The sequence below is a fragment of the Lepidochelys olivacea genome (assembly GCF_965140295.1).
Source record: "Lepidochelys olivacea isolate rLepOli2 genome assembly, chromosome: 2".
In the NCBI taxonomy this organism is placed as follows: Eukaryota; Metazoa; Chordata; order Testudines; family Cheloniidae; genus Lepidochelys; species Lepidochelys olivacea.
The window spans coordinates 57,768,596-57,783,382 of NC_140412.1; the positions used below are offsets into that span (position 1 = coordinate 57,768,596).

The 14,787-nt window shown below is 42.2% G+C and overlaps 1 protein-coding gene across 9 annotated transcripts in view; it reads left to right on the forward strand.

The window, feature by feature from the left end:
- Positions 1-14,787, forward strand: part of STAU2 (staufen double-stranded RNA binding protein 2) — a 225,177-nt gene that overhangs the window by 140,800 nt on the left and 69,590 nt on the right. The window lies entirely within an intron of this gene.

Below are 14,787 nucleotides of genomic sequence, written 5' to 3' on the forward strand. Positions count from 1 at the left end.
AAATAATACCCCTGCTGCTTTTCTTGGAGCCGAGTTAGGCATGGGTTCTATTCTGCCCAAAGTGCAACATCGCAATATTAATATTTGGCTTTATAATTACAGTATGCACCATAGGCATAGTTTGACTTCTGTATTTGGGGGCATGGAGGCAGCTCCAGCCAGGTCAACCGGGCTGTGTGTGGGGGCAAATTCTGTGCCTGCCCAAGGGTTGCAGTTTTGGGGGGGGGCAATGCCCCCCATGTTCCTCCCAAACTACACCCATGGTATGCACCCACAGCACTTGCCTAGAGGAAGAGCTCAGCAGGACTTTCTCGTGTAAATTTTGTTGGTTAGAATATATTCAAAATTCCTTGCATTCTCTAGGTGTCACAATGAGAAATAATTAGGTTGAAGTTTAAACATGAGAGGTTTCAGAGTAACAGCCGTGTTAGTCCGTATTCGCAAAAAGAAAAGGAGTACTTGTGGCACCTTAGAGACTAACCAATTTATCTGAGCATAAGCTTTCGTGAGCTACAGCTCACTTCATCGGATGAGAAGATGAGAACTCCATAATCAAGTCAAGAATAGAGGATATTGATAAGCAATAGTATAAGGCAGTTGTTTCTATTATAGATATGTCACCTTGGTTTCCCCTTGTTAAAAAGACTTACCGGTTTGCCAGATATTTAGATAGTTTGTGCAATAACTTGCTAAGAAGGCCCTTCACAGCTCTCTGTTTTCAATCCATGCAGAGAGTTTACTTAGAAGGCCAATATACTGGCACTGAGAAATGTAACAGACTCTGTCCATGAGACTGAGGGCAGGAGGAAGACGCTACTGGTTATTTATTACACTGTAATCTGTATTGCCACTTGAGGTCAAAATGACTTTCTGTGTTTTTGTCCCGGATACCTTTTTCTATGACCTCTTAAAAACTAGAATATTTGTTGACATCTGATGATATATCTGTGATTCGAGCAGATGCCCTATTTGCATGGTCAGCCACTAAAATAAGGGAAAGGCATGTGTCATGGTGATCATATATGGTTTAATTGTTTGTCCTTTTTCATCTTTATTTATATGTTGTTGTTGTTATTGTATAATTCCAGATTTAGTTTTGTTTTATTGTAATACATTTTGGATTTTTGCTCATTGGTCTAAGGCTAAGTTGTTAATAATAATCTGTTGATATTATACTGCACTCACTTGAGCAATTTCATATTCAAATAAACATTTCTGAAATGGTGGTGAAACAGGAAAAAAAAAAGTATATTAGTACTAGTTGGGATGGATCATATGATTGGCATTAGAATGGTCTGCATTCTAAACCCCTAGCTGCTGCGGCTTACCTCATTTGGTCAAAAATCAGCTTTGAAGAAATCATTTTAAATCACTCAAGAAAGAGATCTTGGAGTCATTCTAGATAGTTCTATGAAATCATCAACTCAATGTGCAGTGGCAGTCAAAAAAGCGAACAGAATGTTGGGAATCATCAAGAAAGGGATAGATAATAAGACAGAAAATATCATATTGCCTCTATATAAATCCATGGTACACCCACACCTTGAATATTGCATGCAGATGTGGTCGCCCCATCTCAAAAAAGATATATTGGAATTGGAAAAGGTTCAGAAAAGGGCAACAGAAATGATTAGGGGTATAGAATGGCTTCCATATGAGGAGAGATTGATAAAATGGGACTTTTCAACTTGGAAAAGACGCGACTAAGGGGGGATATGATAGAGGTCTATAAAATCATGAGTGGTATAGAGAAAGTAAATAAGGACGTGTTATTTACTCCTCATAATACAAGAACAAGGGGCCATCAAATGAAATTAATAGGTAGCAGGTTTAAAACAAACACAGGAAAGTATTTTTTCATGCAACGCACTGTCAACCTCTGGGACTCCTTGCCAGAGGGTGTTGTGAAGGCCAGTGTTATAACAAGGTTCAAAAGGGAGCTGGATAGATTCATGGAAGATAGGTCCATCAATGGCCATTAGCCAGGATGGGCAGGAATGGTTTCCCTAGTCTCTGTTTGCCAGAAGCTGGGATTGGGTGACAGGGCATGGATCACTTTATGATAACCTGTCTGTTCCTTCCCTTTCGGGCACCTGCCATTGGTCACTGTCAGAGGACAGGATGCTGGGCTTGATGGACCTTTGGTCTGACCCAGTATGGCCATTCTTATGCTCATTTCCATTCTGTTTTTCAAAGGCAAAAATTGCAATTTGTTCCTAAGAGCTAATGTTATTCTGTGTTCACAAATAGTAAAAAGGGGTTTGTTTCTCTAATATCCTTGCCAACCTAGCCTATGACCCAGATCCCTTGGTCCTGGCATTTCTCCTGTATTCAGCTTTGTCAGCTCTAATATCTTGAGTTTCCCAATATATATTTTGTTTTTTTAATAGCTTCTCACAATCTCCCAGCATTCACCAGCAGCCTTGCAAACTTTTTTCTAAATCTCCAATAGAACTTATGTCATAGGCTGCCTTCAGTTAAGACGGTCACTATTTCCCTACAGAAGCTGGAAGCAGAAGTGAGGCTGCCTTTCGTAAAATTGACCATAATTCCCTATAGTTTCTTGTGGGACTGAGGTCAGGCTGCCCTCAGGGATGGTGATAGTCTCTAGGCTCTATAGTTTGGAAATGAACAGGAAGCTAAGAGGAGAGAGGAATGTGGATTGTTAGAGGGCACTGAGGGGGGATTGCAGAGAGATGCGGGAGGCAGAATGAAAACTGGAGGTATAGGGCAATATGTGACATAGATGGGAGAATTTGAGGGGTAGGAGATTGTAAGGGAAAATATGGTGAAGAGGTGCAGAACAGCAGACTGGGCAAGCCTGAGTGGGCCATGGAGTATAAGAAGGCAAGAGGAAGATGGATAGAGAGGGAAAGAAATTGAAAAATTAGGAGTTTCAGAAAAGAGCCAGAAAAATGATTTGACGGCCTTGAAGAGCTCAGTCTGTTTAGCATATGAAAAAGAAGGTTGAGAGGTAACTTGGTAACCGTGTATAAGGACCTTCACAGGGAGAAGGGCTCTTTAATCTAACAGAGAAAGGTTACATTTTCTAACAGTGAGGGTGATTAAGTATTGGAACAAACTACCAAGGAAAATGTTGGGTGCTCCATCTCTTGAAGTCTTCAGATCAAGACTGAATGCCTTTCTGGGATATATGCTTCAGGAAGACTCAAGTTATGCATTAGTCAACCCCAGGTTACTGGATTCAGTACAGGGGTTATTGGGTGAAATTCTGTGGCCTATGATATGCAAGAGGTCGGACTAGAATATCTTATGGTTCCTTTTGGCATTCAAGTCTGTGAATTCATGAAGACAGCAGCTCCCTAACCTATTTGAGCGCAGTGAATCCTGCATACCCATGTTTTTGTGTGTACATTATGGGTACATGCAGTGTTGCCAATGCTCATGATTTTAATGTGTATCTTGTGATATTTGGCATTTTTCTTAATGCTCCAGCTCTAAGAATCATCTGATTACGAGAGAATCCCAGCTTTCATTTAAAAAAAAAAAAAAGTATTGTGTTTGCAGAGAAAAGCTGGAAAACATGAACTGAGTGCACCCTGAAGGCTCAGAAACCAGACAACAAATTTAAAGAACTAACAACATTGTTTTTAATAAAATCTCATGGTTTTTAAGACCATCTTAAGGCCTCACTCATGATTTTTGAACACTTGGGTTGAGAATACTGTGCATGTAAGTTTGAATTTTGAACGTGAAATAATTTCATGTATATCGGGGGTGGTCAGCTTCCTCCTACCAGCTCAGGCAGCAGACCAAAGCACATTGCAATGTATTGTTTCTTTAAAATCTCATTATTTTTAAACCAGTCCCATGATTCGTGGGGATTTAACTTACAATTCTTAGAGTTGGCAGTACTGTACATTAGTCTGTTTATTACTTTATTTCTAGTGTGAAGGGAACGATCCCCCTGAAGCCATGGCCCAATTTGATTATGATACACATTGTAAGGAGAGTGATCACTTTAGATAAGCTATTACCAGCAGGAGAGTGGGATGGGGGGAGAGAAAACCTTTTGTAGTGGTAAACACCCATTTTTTCATGCTTTGTGTGTATAAAAAGAGCTTGTGTACTTTCCACAGTATGCATCCGATGAAGTGAGCTGTAGCTCACAAAAGTTTATGCTCAAATAAATTGGTTAGTCTCTAAGGTGCCACAAGTACTCCTTTTCTTTTTGCGAATACAGACTAACACGGCTGTTACTCTGAAACTCTTCTTTTTCTGTCTCCTAAAAGCTGTACCTACGGCTACGTTTTAGTCACAGGTATTTTTAGTAAAAGTCATGGACAGGTCACGGGCAGTAAATAAAAATTAATGGCCCGTGACCTGTCCATGACTTATACTAGATACCCTTGACTAAATCTTAGCGGGGAGGGCATCCTGGGGGCGCTGTGGGTGCTGGGGGGAGGAGCGCAGGGTGGCAGGCTCCCTACTTGACTCCGTGCCTCCCCAGAAGTGGCAACATCCCCCTCCCTCAGCTCCTAGGTGGAGGCGTGGCCAGGCAACTCTGCGCGCTGCCTCTGCCCCGAGTGCCAGCTCTGCAGCTCCCATTGGCCAATGGGAGCTGTGGGGGTGGTGCCTGCAGGGGGAGGCAGTGCGCAGAGCCACACCTCTGCCTAGGAGCCAAGGCCCTGTCACCTCGTCCGGGAGTCCTCCGGGCTAAGCGCCAACTAGAGCCCTTGCCCCCTCCCACTCGCCAGCCCTGAGCCCCCTCCCACACCCAAACTCCAGCTGCTACTGGGGGAGGGAGGCGCGGTGGCCCGAGACTGCCCTAGCAGCAGCTGGTGCGGCTGGCCCAGGGACTGCTTGAGCTGCTTAGGTGGCCCCCGGGCCAGCCACACCAGCTGCTGCAGAAGTCACGGTGGTCATGGAAAGTCACAGAATCTGTGACTTCCATGACCTCCATGACAAACTCTCAGCCTTAGCTATACCAATTTATACTGACATTTCAGTTCTGAGAGTCATCCCACCAGGTTTTAGTTATGCCTACTAGATCATAGTCTGTTATTTAGTACTTTCTGCATGTCTGCCATGCTCCTTGCATTTGTGGATAGAATCTTTAGTACATTAATTCTCTCCTTATTTTTTTTGTATTCTGTTTTATATTAACTCAATTTCTGTCTTATTTTTTATGTTGGATGTACATGACAGAGCGTTTGCTCTTCTCTGGCAGCAACTAAAGCTTTCCCTGGAGAGCATGAGATCAAAAACATCTATTTGTGCAGAATTTAATTTTTCATTTAATAAAAAATAAGTTACTAATTACCTTCCAAGTGAGAGCAGAATGTAAACCAAAGCAGCATTGTCTTTCTGAGCATGCAGACAGAGAGTACCAGTGATCCCATTCGGTGGTTCCCAAACACTTTCATGGTGTAACCCACGTCTTAACAGAGCTACAGAGCCAGATACCCCATTGCTCTGCATACATACATTCATTCACACCAGTGCAGAGTGGGTATGAAATACCATCATTCTCAGCTGGCAGTGTTTTACAGTTCCCACCAGTGAATGACATAGTGCAGGGCAACTGAGAATCAGGCCCACTGCCCCATTGACTACATCCCTTCCCCTTGAAATAACATCAAATAACATCCCTGTGGGAGCTATATAATTGCTTATATAACACAATAATATTAAGAAAGTATTGAATGTATGTTTAGCTGTCTTTCACTGCAGTATAGCAGGTGGAAGCAAGGGAGAGGAGCCAGCAATGTGCAATTAGCCAGGTCTCTACCAGCAAGTGGTCTGCTGTCCATAGTTTGTAACCACAACTCTAAACAGTTTCAAGATTCGTACATTTCACTGTTACTGTTCAAATCCATCTGAAGAGCAGTGAAACTCAAGAGTGGTGTTACTTTCATGCTGCTGCTTGGAATGGCAAGGAGCAGCTGCAGGGACAGTGCTGGAGAAGTTTAGAAGGGATGGAGATTACTGAGAGGGGCTGGGGAACAAAGACCTGTTTTCCTCCTCCCCACTAGGAAAGGAAACTCACCCCACTCACAGCATCAGGGAAGCTCGATGGGATAGATAGCGTGGTGGAGACCCTCCTCCCTTACAGCAGCTGCAAGCTGTGGAGAGAGTGTAAGAGACAGGAAGCTCTGCAGTTAGAAATGGGTAGCACTTCATATTTATCAGACCCCATACTTGACAAAGGTTGAGAACAAAGATGAAGTCACAAGCAGAGTCCAGGAATGCCCCCAAACATCCTCCCACCTTTCCCAGAAGCTGGGATTGGCTTGGGACTTCGCTTCTCAGTGGGGAGTTTTCCTTTTAACCTTTGTGGTGGTGGTAACCTCATCGTAATAGCTACATCTGGAAGACAAAACCTACTAAACCAGTGGATAGGCATCTGGTAAAATTTTCATGCATTGTATATTAAAATTATTAACAATTAAAACCTTGTTAATCTTTTAGTGTTTTAGAGTATAGGTTCATCCAGTTTAGGCAGATTGTGGTGTCCCTAAAAAATTGTTGATGCCCACACTTCAATGTTTAGTTTACTACCCGCCCAAGCTGCACGCAGTACGTGCCCGAGCTATTCGTGGCACTTTCCAAATGCTAACCAAAGTAATCCATTATCTGTTCATTGACAACCTGCTTAATCACTTGTCACCCAGTGAAGTTGCTCAACAGGCAAACTGATTATATAATTGCCATATAAACACAGCACACCCACCACCTGAGGTATACGTAGTATTTACATAAGCATTTTGCATGCTAAAATAACTATTTGCTTACATGCCACACACTGAAGAATTGAGTTTCTGCCAGTACAGTCTTTGTCATCAGGTTTTCTCTCTTGTTACTTAGTGAAGTCGCTTGACCAACATTATGAACTTACCTAGTGCAAACAAGGTGGCATAGTTTATTAACTACATAATCATTCTATCATATGCCAGCTGGATCCATGCAGACCAGTTACAAACTGAGGACGAAATCCTGGCCCCATTGAAGTCAAAGGAAGCTTTGCCATTGACTTCAAAGCAACCAGGATTTCATTGTCAGTTTTTTCACACTAGTGCTATGACAAAGATGTCAGGAGTTGTTAATAATCACACAGGAACAGCTAAACTTTGTATAACTTACGTTACAAAAGGACAAAAAAAGAAACAAATCTAAATCTTTTTTGCTGGGAATAGTTTGTTCAAACTCGCTTCACTTTTACTCGTAGCACCTGTCTGCTCAGGGTATAAGGTAAGGGTCGAAAAGGTGTTAAGGTTGTCAGAGAAACAGGTGGTGTTTGCATCCTACCTTAGGCCTCTTCTAACCTAAATTCTGGCTCCATCTCCCAACCAAATGCCAATTGTACCACCTCACCTGTTATGTTAGGTTTTCTTTAATCAGTGGTTCCTGACTCAAGGTTCCTTCACTTTACCCAAGAAAAGAAGAGGGAATCACCACCCCCTTTTTTCTTGGAAACTCGAGATTACCAAAATCTTCATAAGGTAACTCTCTGCTGTGCAGAATCCTTTATAATGTACTGGTGCTTTCCCCATTTTCTAGTCCTTTACTGTCCAGCTCAGATCATCACTGGTTACATTCATATATTAGTGTTTCTGTACCAGCAGGATCCCTCACATTTGCTAAATAGAAAAATTGTTCCAGATTATTTTGGCCTTCTATAAGACTGGACTAACTGATATCATTTTATCAAATTCAGAAACAAGGGAGTCAGCTTCCTTGCACTAAAGCAACTGTGAACCCGAAGCACTGATACAGTGCTGCCCATGAAGGGCAGAGGAAAGCAGCTGGAAAAAATATGTATATATAAAAATATATAGATATATTTCAGTTTCAAATTTTCGTAGTTTTTACTTTAGCCTGCTTTGGGCTCTCTTTAGGAAGGTTTTCCGGGGTTTGCATTTTTCATAGTGGTCAGTATTTCCTTTTTTAGGGAAAATAAAGACTGGCCTACTGAAAACACAGCCCAATTGGCTTAAAATGCTACCATCAGAAGAAGCTGATGACAGATGAGCAAACATATTGCCTTCTCGAGTATCATAACACTGTTGAATCTGTTCAGATGTTGCCATCGGATCATGGGTGGAGTGCTGTAGGGCTTTCCTAACCTCTCCAATAAGTCTGACTCTCAGGCAGATCACAAAGCCTTTAAATAAATTCCAAAGTTGAATGATTGTCCCACCACCAGTAAGGATTTTGCTTCAAAGCAGTCTGAATTGGATCAGGTTTCAAGTATTGCTGCAAAATCTCAAAGTGTTATGCAGGTGCAAAATATTCAGGTCATTGTGGCTTTGAAGCAAGCATTGGCATGTTAAAATGCTTTGGGAGGGATTTTCAAAAACACCTGATTGAGTTAGGAGCACAAGTGTCATTGATTTTCAATTCAGATTTTTTATTCTAATACTTTTGGGCACTTTTGAAAATCTTATTCTTCTCTGGAGCTCATCTTGGACTCTGTGGTAGAGTAGCTTCTTCCCCAAAGGTGGAGAGCAAGGTGTATATCAAGATTGTCAAGCTTTTAATGCCATCTCATATGTTCTTGGCTCCTGTTACAGAACTACAAAATGATGCCTGTGATAATGCCCAAGCCTGTGTGTGTCCATCCACACTCACACATGTAATTATATTTACTTACTCTTCACATTTATAATTAAAAACACCTATTCATAGTCCTGGTCTCTAAAAAACAAGGGTAGAATATTCCAAGATTGGTTTGCAGCTCTTGAACCTTATGTCAAACTTGCAGTGTAACATTAGTCAACAAAGATGTAGCTGAAGAGGCCTTGGTCGTCATCTGAAGTTTGAAGGATCTCTTACTCTGTTGAAACTGAGAGAAGGATTGCTGTTGATTTTGTTGCTGCTGTCTTCTCTGAGTGTAGTAAAATGAAGAACAACAACAACACAGTAATGCCTGTGATATCTAAACATAGGAGCAGGAGTTCTTCTTGTAAAAGCTTGTAACAATTTCAAAGATCTCGTGGTAGACTGTGTTTCTTTCATCTTTTTCTAAAACTTCATCAGTTTTAACACTGAATAGACCATTTCTGTTGAAAGGAAGATCCTCTATTCTAGACTTTGTCTCTACAGGCTGAGAGAGAGCCCTTAGCCACTCATGTTTGCAGAGAGTTATGGAAGAAACAGCCAATCTGGCTGCAGTGTCTGATACATCAAAGTAGCCCCAGATGCATTCTTTGCAACGTTTTGACCTTCTTTTAGGAGGTCATTATCTAGTTTCCATTGATACTCTGGAAGATTTTTGGTGAAAACAGAAATCTTTTCCCAAAGGCAGAATTGGCACTTTGACATGACCTCTTGGTGATTGGTCACTCTAATGTTCAAAGAAGCTGAAAAGAATAATTTATTTTCTAAAGAATCTAACTTTTTACCTTTTCTTTTATAAGGAGTGAAATGTAAATGACCAGTCTTAGATCTTTGGAGTGTTGCTGCTACAAAAAATTAATTAGAATGAACACAAAATCCGGAGAATTCCGCATAAGGCATTGGATATAATTTGTTAACCTTTGAAATTGGCTGACAGGAAGTTGGATTGGACCATACCGATTTAGCTGGTTGCCAAAGTCCTTAAAGTGTTGGTAAAGATACTTTGTTTCTTGTAGTGGTACCGAAGATGTCAAAAACTGGATGGGTGGCTTCCTCTAAAGGCACTGATGGTAACTTCAAAGTTGTCACCATTCTGTCCACTAGTTGTACTCAGAAGGAGATGATGCTGAAACAACACCCACACTCTTGCCGGGGAAAGAATCACCCTCAAACTCTTGCTCTTGTTGCTGAAATTCCACTTGATGGGATGGATCCTCTTCTTCCTCAGAAAGTTTATCAGGTACCAAGTTAGGGGTACACTGCCTGACTATCTGTTCCAAATGTTCAGGATCCAAGTGTCTCGGATCTGTAGATCTAGGTTTTGACTGATCTGGAACTGGGCATCCTGACTTTTGAGAGTAGTAAGGATAACTGGGATTTGGCCAACATGCCCATGGCATCCAAGGTTGCCTGTGCCAACCTTCCCAATCCAGTTTGAGTTCATCTCATTACCTGAGGCAGGGGATGTCTCTGAGTCTCAAACTGAAGCCCCTGCTTTGAAGGAAAAGGATTGATATTTGAAATCATAACCAGATCAAACTCCTCTTCGGAATGTGATCTGATAATGGTACTATAGGTGATATAATGGAAGTTGGAATTTGTAAAAGGGGTAAAGGTGAGAGAGTCTTTCTTGGAGAACTGGTTGGAGTCTTGGGCAGTGGTAGTATGGTCTCTAGAGACATATCCAATACAATGTTCCATATCAGACTTTTCCCTCAGTTGATCTCTTCATTATCTTAATTGGTAAGCTAGTCAGCTCTGAGACACATTGCAGATCTGCATGAACTTGCACCATCACTTTAATAATGGGAACTCAACAAACTGAAGTACTCGTTTCTGATGACTTCTTCGTATCTGAGATTTTAATACAGAGGAGGGTTGTAAGCATCTAGGAGCCAGATCAGATGACTTAGCTGCCAAAAGCTCAGTTGACCTGGAACTGAAGGTTGGTGCCAAGGCAAACGCCTTTACCATACTAGTCTTCTTCAATCTGGAAGTACTTGGAGTCAGGCCTCCTGTCTATTACAGGAGGGGGTGGGGTGAGGTTCTGTGGCCTGAAATGTGCAGCTCAGACTAGATAATCATGATGTTCGCTTCTAACCTTAAAGTTTGAGTCTCTTCCTTCAGATCTCTTCCATACCACCAGTCAAAGCCTCCTGCAATAAGAGAGCTTGGAATCTATTTTTTCTCTCCTTCTGGTCCCAGGGCATGAATGTGCTGCAGGTAGCACAATGCAAAGGAGAATGTTCTTCCCCATGGCACCTGAGAAATCTTGTGTGGGCATTTGAAGCTGGGAAGACTGTGTGGCATGATGTACATCTTTTAAAGCCATGTTTCTTCATCTTCAGATCCACCATCGACACTGGTACTGAGTCCCATGAGTATCTAAAAAGTATCCTAAAAATTTAATCTAACGCTAATAACTATAAACTATAAACTAACTATTCTAAAAGAACAGTGAACTGGAAATGCATTTACCCAGAAGCTATGGATCCAAGAGATCCATGCCTGTCCATCTGCTTCAGTTGAAAGGAACTGAGGCAGCAGATGGCGCTATATCTCCTTTCATAACCTTGCCCTTAGAACATGCTCAGATGTTTAAGGAATGATAGGAGGGGCCTGTGAGCTCTCTAACAGGTACTCCTACCAGAGGGTTCCACTGTCCGAGCTGCACTGCATCCCAAGAGAGTGAATATGCAGAGACTATCCTGAAGAACTCCAGTTACAACAAGTAACCTTCATTTCATAGTTCTAGATGTTATAGAATTTAAAACAGAAATAATCAAAGGAATAAAAATTCAAAAGTCACAGCAACAACTTCCCTCCAGATTGTCCTACCAAACAGCAACTTCCCCAACCAACCATCATAATCCTCAACCTCCCTCCTCCCAAAAGTCTGTGAAAATAGAAAGGCCTTGCAGTGAAATTGTCAGCCTCAAGAATTAGGACACAGAGCTTTCACAGTAACTGGTCCACAATGTTAGAAGGGAGAATCATAGAATATCAGGGTTGGAAAGGACCTCAGGAGGTCATCTAGTCCAACCCCCTGCTCAAAGCATGACCTAATCCCCAACTAAATCATCCCAGCCAGGGCTTTGTCAAGCCTGACCTTAAAAACCTTTAAGGAAGGAGATTTCACCACCTCCCTAGGTAACCCATTCCAGTGCTTCACCACTTTCCTAGTGAAAAAGTTTTTCCTAATATCCAACCTAAATCGCCCCCACTGCAACTTGAGACCATTACTCCTTGTTCTATCATCTGGTGCCACTGAGAACAGTCTAGTTCCATCCTCTTCGGAACCCCCTTTCAGGTAGTTGAAAGCAGTTATTAAATCCACCCTCATTCTTCTCTTCTGCAGACTAAATAATCCCAGTTCCCTCAGCCTCTCCTCATAAATCATGTGCTCCAGCCCCCTAATCATTTTTGTTGCCCTCTTTCCAATTTTTCTACATCTTTCTTGTAGTGTGGGGCCCAAAACTGGACACAGTACTCCAGATGAGGCCTCACCAATGTCGAATAGAGGGAGATGATGACGTCCCTTGATCTGCTGGCAATGCTCCTACTTATACAGCCCAAAATGCCATTAGCCTTGTTGGCAACAAGGGCACACTGTTGACTCATATCCAGCTTCTCAGACACCGTAACCCCTAGGTCCTTTTCTGCAGAACTGCTGCCTAGCCACTCAGTCCCTAGTCTGTAGCAGTGCATGGGATTCTTCCTTCCTAAGTGCAGGACTCTGCATTTGTGTTTGTTGAACCTCATCTGATTTCTTTTGGCCCAATCCTCTAATTTGTCTAGGTCCCTCTCTATCCTGTCCCTACCCTCCAGCATATCAACCAGCGTATCAATCAATCAGTTTAGTGTCATCTGCAAACTTGCTGAGGGTGCAATCCACACCATCCTCCGGGTCATTAATGAAGATATTGAACAAGACCGACCCTTGGGGTACTCTGCTTGATACCGGCTGCCAACTAGACATGGAGCCATTGATCACTACCCGTTGAGCCCGACAATCTAGCCAGCTTTCTATCCACCTTATAGTCCATTCATCCAGCCCATCCTTCTTTAACTTGCTGGCAAGAACACTGTGGGAGATCATATCAAAAGCTTTGCTAAAGTCAAGGAATAACTCATCCACTGCTTTCCCCTCATGCACAGAGCCAGTTATCTCATCATAGAAGGCAATCAGGTTAGTCAGGCATGACTTGCTCTTGGTGAATCCATGCTGACTGTTCCTGATCACTTTCCTCTCCTCGAAGTGCTTCAAAGTGGATTCCTTGAGGACCTGCTCCATGATTTTTCCAGGGACTGAGGTGAGGCTGACTGGCCTGTAGTTCCCTAGATCCTCCTCCTTCCCTTTTTTAAAGATGGACACTACATTAGCCTTTTTCCAGTCATCCAGAACCTCGTCAGATCGCCATGAGTTCTCAAAGATAATGGCCAATGGCTCTGCAATCACATCCGCCAACTATTTTAGCACCCTCGGATGCAGTGCGTCCGGCCCCATGGACTTGTGCTCGTCCAGCTTTTCTAAATAGTCCTGAACCACTTCTTTCTCCACAGAGCGCTGGTCACCTCCTCTTCATACTGTGCTATCAGGATGATGACAAATGTCAGCAACTTTAGTCAGTAACAAAACACATTTCTTGTAACTTGCTTTTCCCTCAACATAGCAGTGATATAAATATCAATATGGAAACATCAAGCCAAACCAAAACAATGTCCTGAAAATTAAACTTCTCAATCAGGCCTGATCTCTGTTACTCTTTATATCTCTGCTTGGGCTCTCCTTCTCCACCTCTACAGAGATCAAAGGGCATAATCTCCTACAACCAATCATATCCTCTACACCACCACATCCCCTGCTGGTGACAATATTGTTCAAACCTCTTGGCCACTTGATATTGGTGACTGAAGAGTAGTGACATCCAGGGCAGGCTACAAGGGCCATTTAACTTAATATACCACCTTCAGATAGAATCCTCCCGCTCTTCCATCCATACACACCAAAATGCCTTCTCCCGAGATATGATTTTTTTCATCCCATGTCCACCGTAGCTGAAAAATTTAATCCCTCAGCATTAGTCTCATCTTCAGCTGTCTGTGAGAGAACTCTTCATTTACTTTTGTATTTTAAAATCATGTTGTATGGTTAGGCTCAGGAAGGCAGGAGACCTGGAACTTCTCGGTGTGGGTAATATAGAGCACTCTGTCTCCCAAATTGCTTACACTGAGTAAAAATTACATAGAAAGTACAGTATATCATAGTTATTTATATTATGTGTTATGTGTTCTACATACCAACATAAGGCAGACTATCCTTTAAGTATTCTACTCTAAGCCCTACTTTCATGCCTAGTCAGCATGTTTCAGTCTTGTACAACAGCTGCTGAAGCTCTGTTGACTTTTCAGCCTATCACCTGTGCATCTTGTTAAACATTTGTAAATCTAATACAGTAGATTGTTTGACTGCAACCTGATAAAGGCACATCCACTTAAATAAGACACGTGCTGCAGAACAGATTCAATGCCATATAATTTAGTTACCCTGAGCAATTAATATACCCTCTGCACATTCATTTAAATAAGCAGGACACCTGTTGCTTGCAAGAGCTGCAATTTCAGTAGCTTGAATTGATGACTGGGAGCATAAACCTTCAATTGTGTGTGGCCATCAGTTCAATGTAAAGTTGTTAAATAAATCACTCTGACCTTAGTATAGTTCCTAAATATTTAACACTCTTTTTAAACAGTTAATGCAGTAAAGTATTCCCACCACAATACACTTGTATGAGTTTCTGATGTGAAATGATCGCTAAATTGTAATATTTATCCCTATGCCACATTATATCCCAGGTACCACCAAAAACAGCTCAGGGAATAATTTGACCACTGATGTGTACCAGTTGCTCTCGGTCAGGCTGAAAGTCCTTCCTGGCAGGTACTGGTGTGTAGCCTCCTGGTGCCAAGGCCTGAGGTCTGAGTTGTGGATCTTGGGGGAGTGGGGTCATGAGGAGGCTCTCTTGTCCCTTCCAGGCCTTCAGCAGGTTAATGTTATACACCTAAGCATTCCTTTTCCTGGGTTGCCGTATCTCGTAATCAACCTCCCCTTCCTTGAAGGGGCCATGTGATAGAGCTGACTTCTGTAGAACTTACACGGATGTAAGCTCAAAAGCTTGTCTCTCTCACCAACAGAAGTTGGTCCAA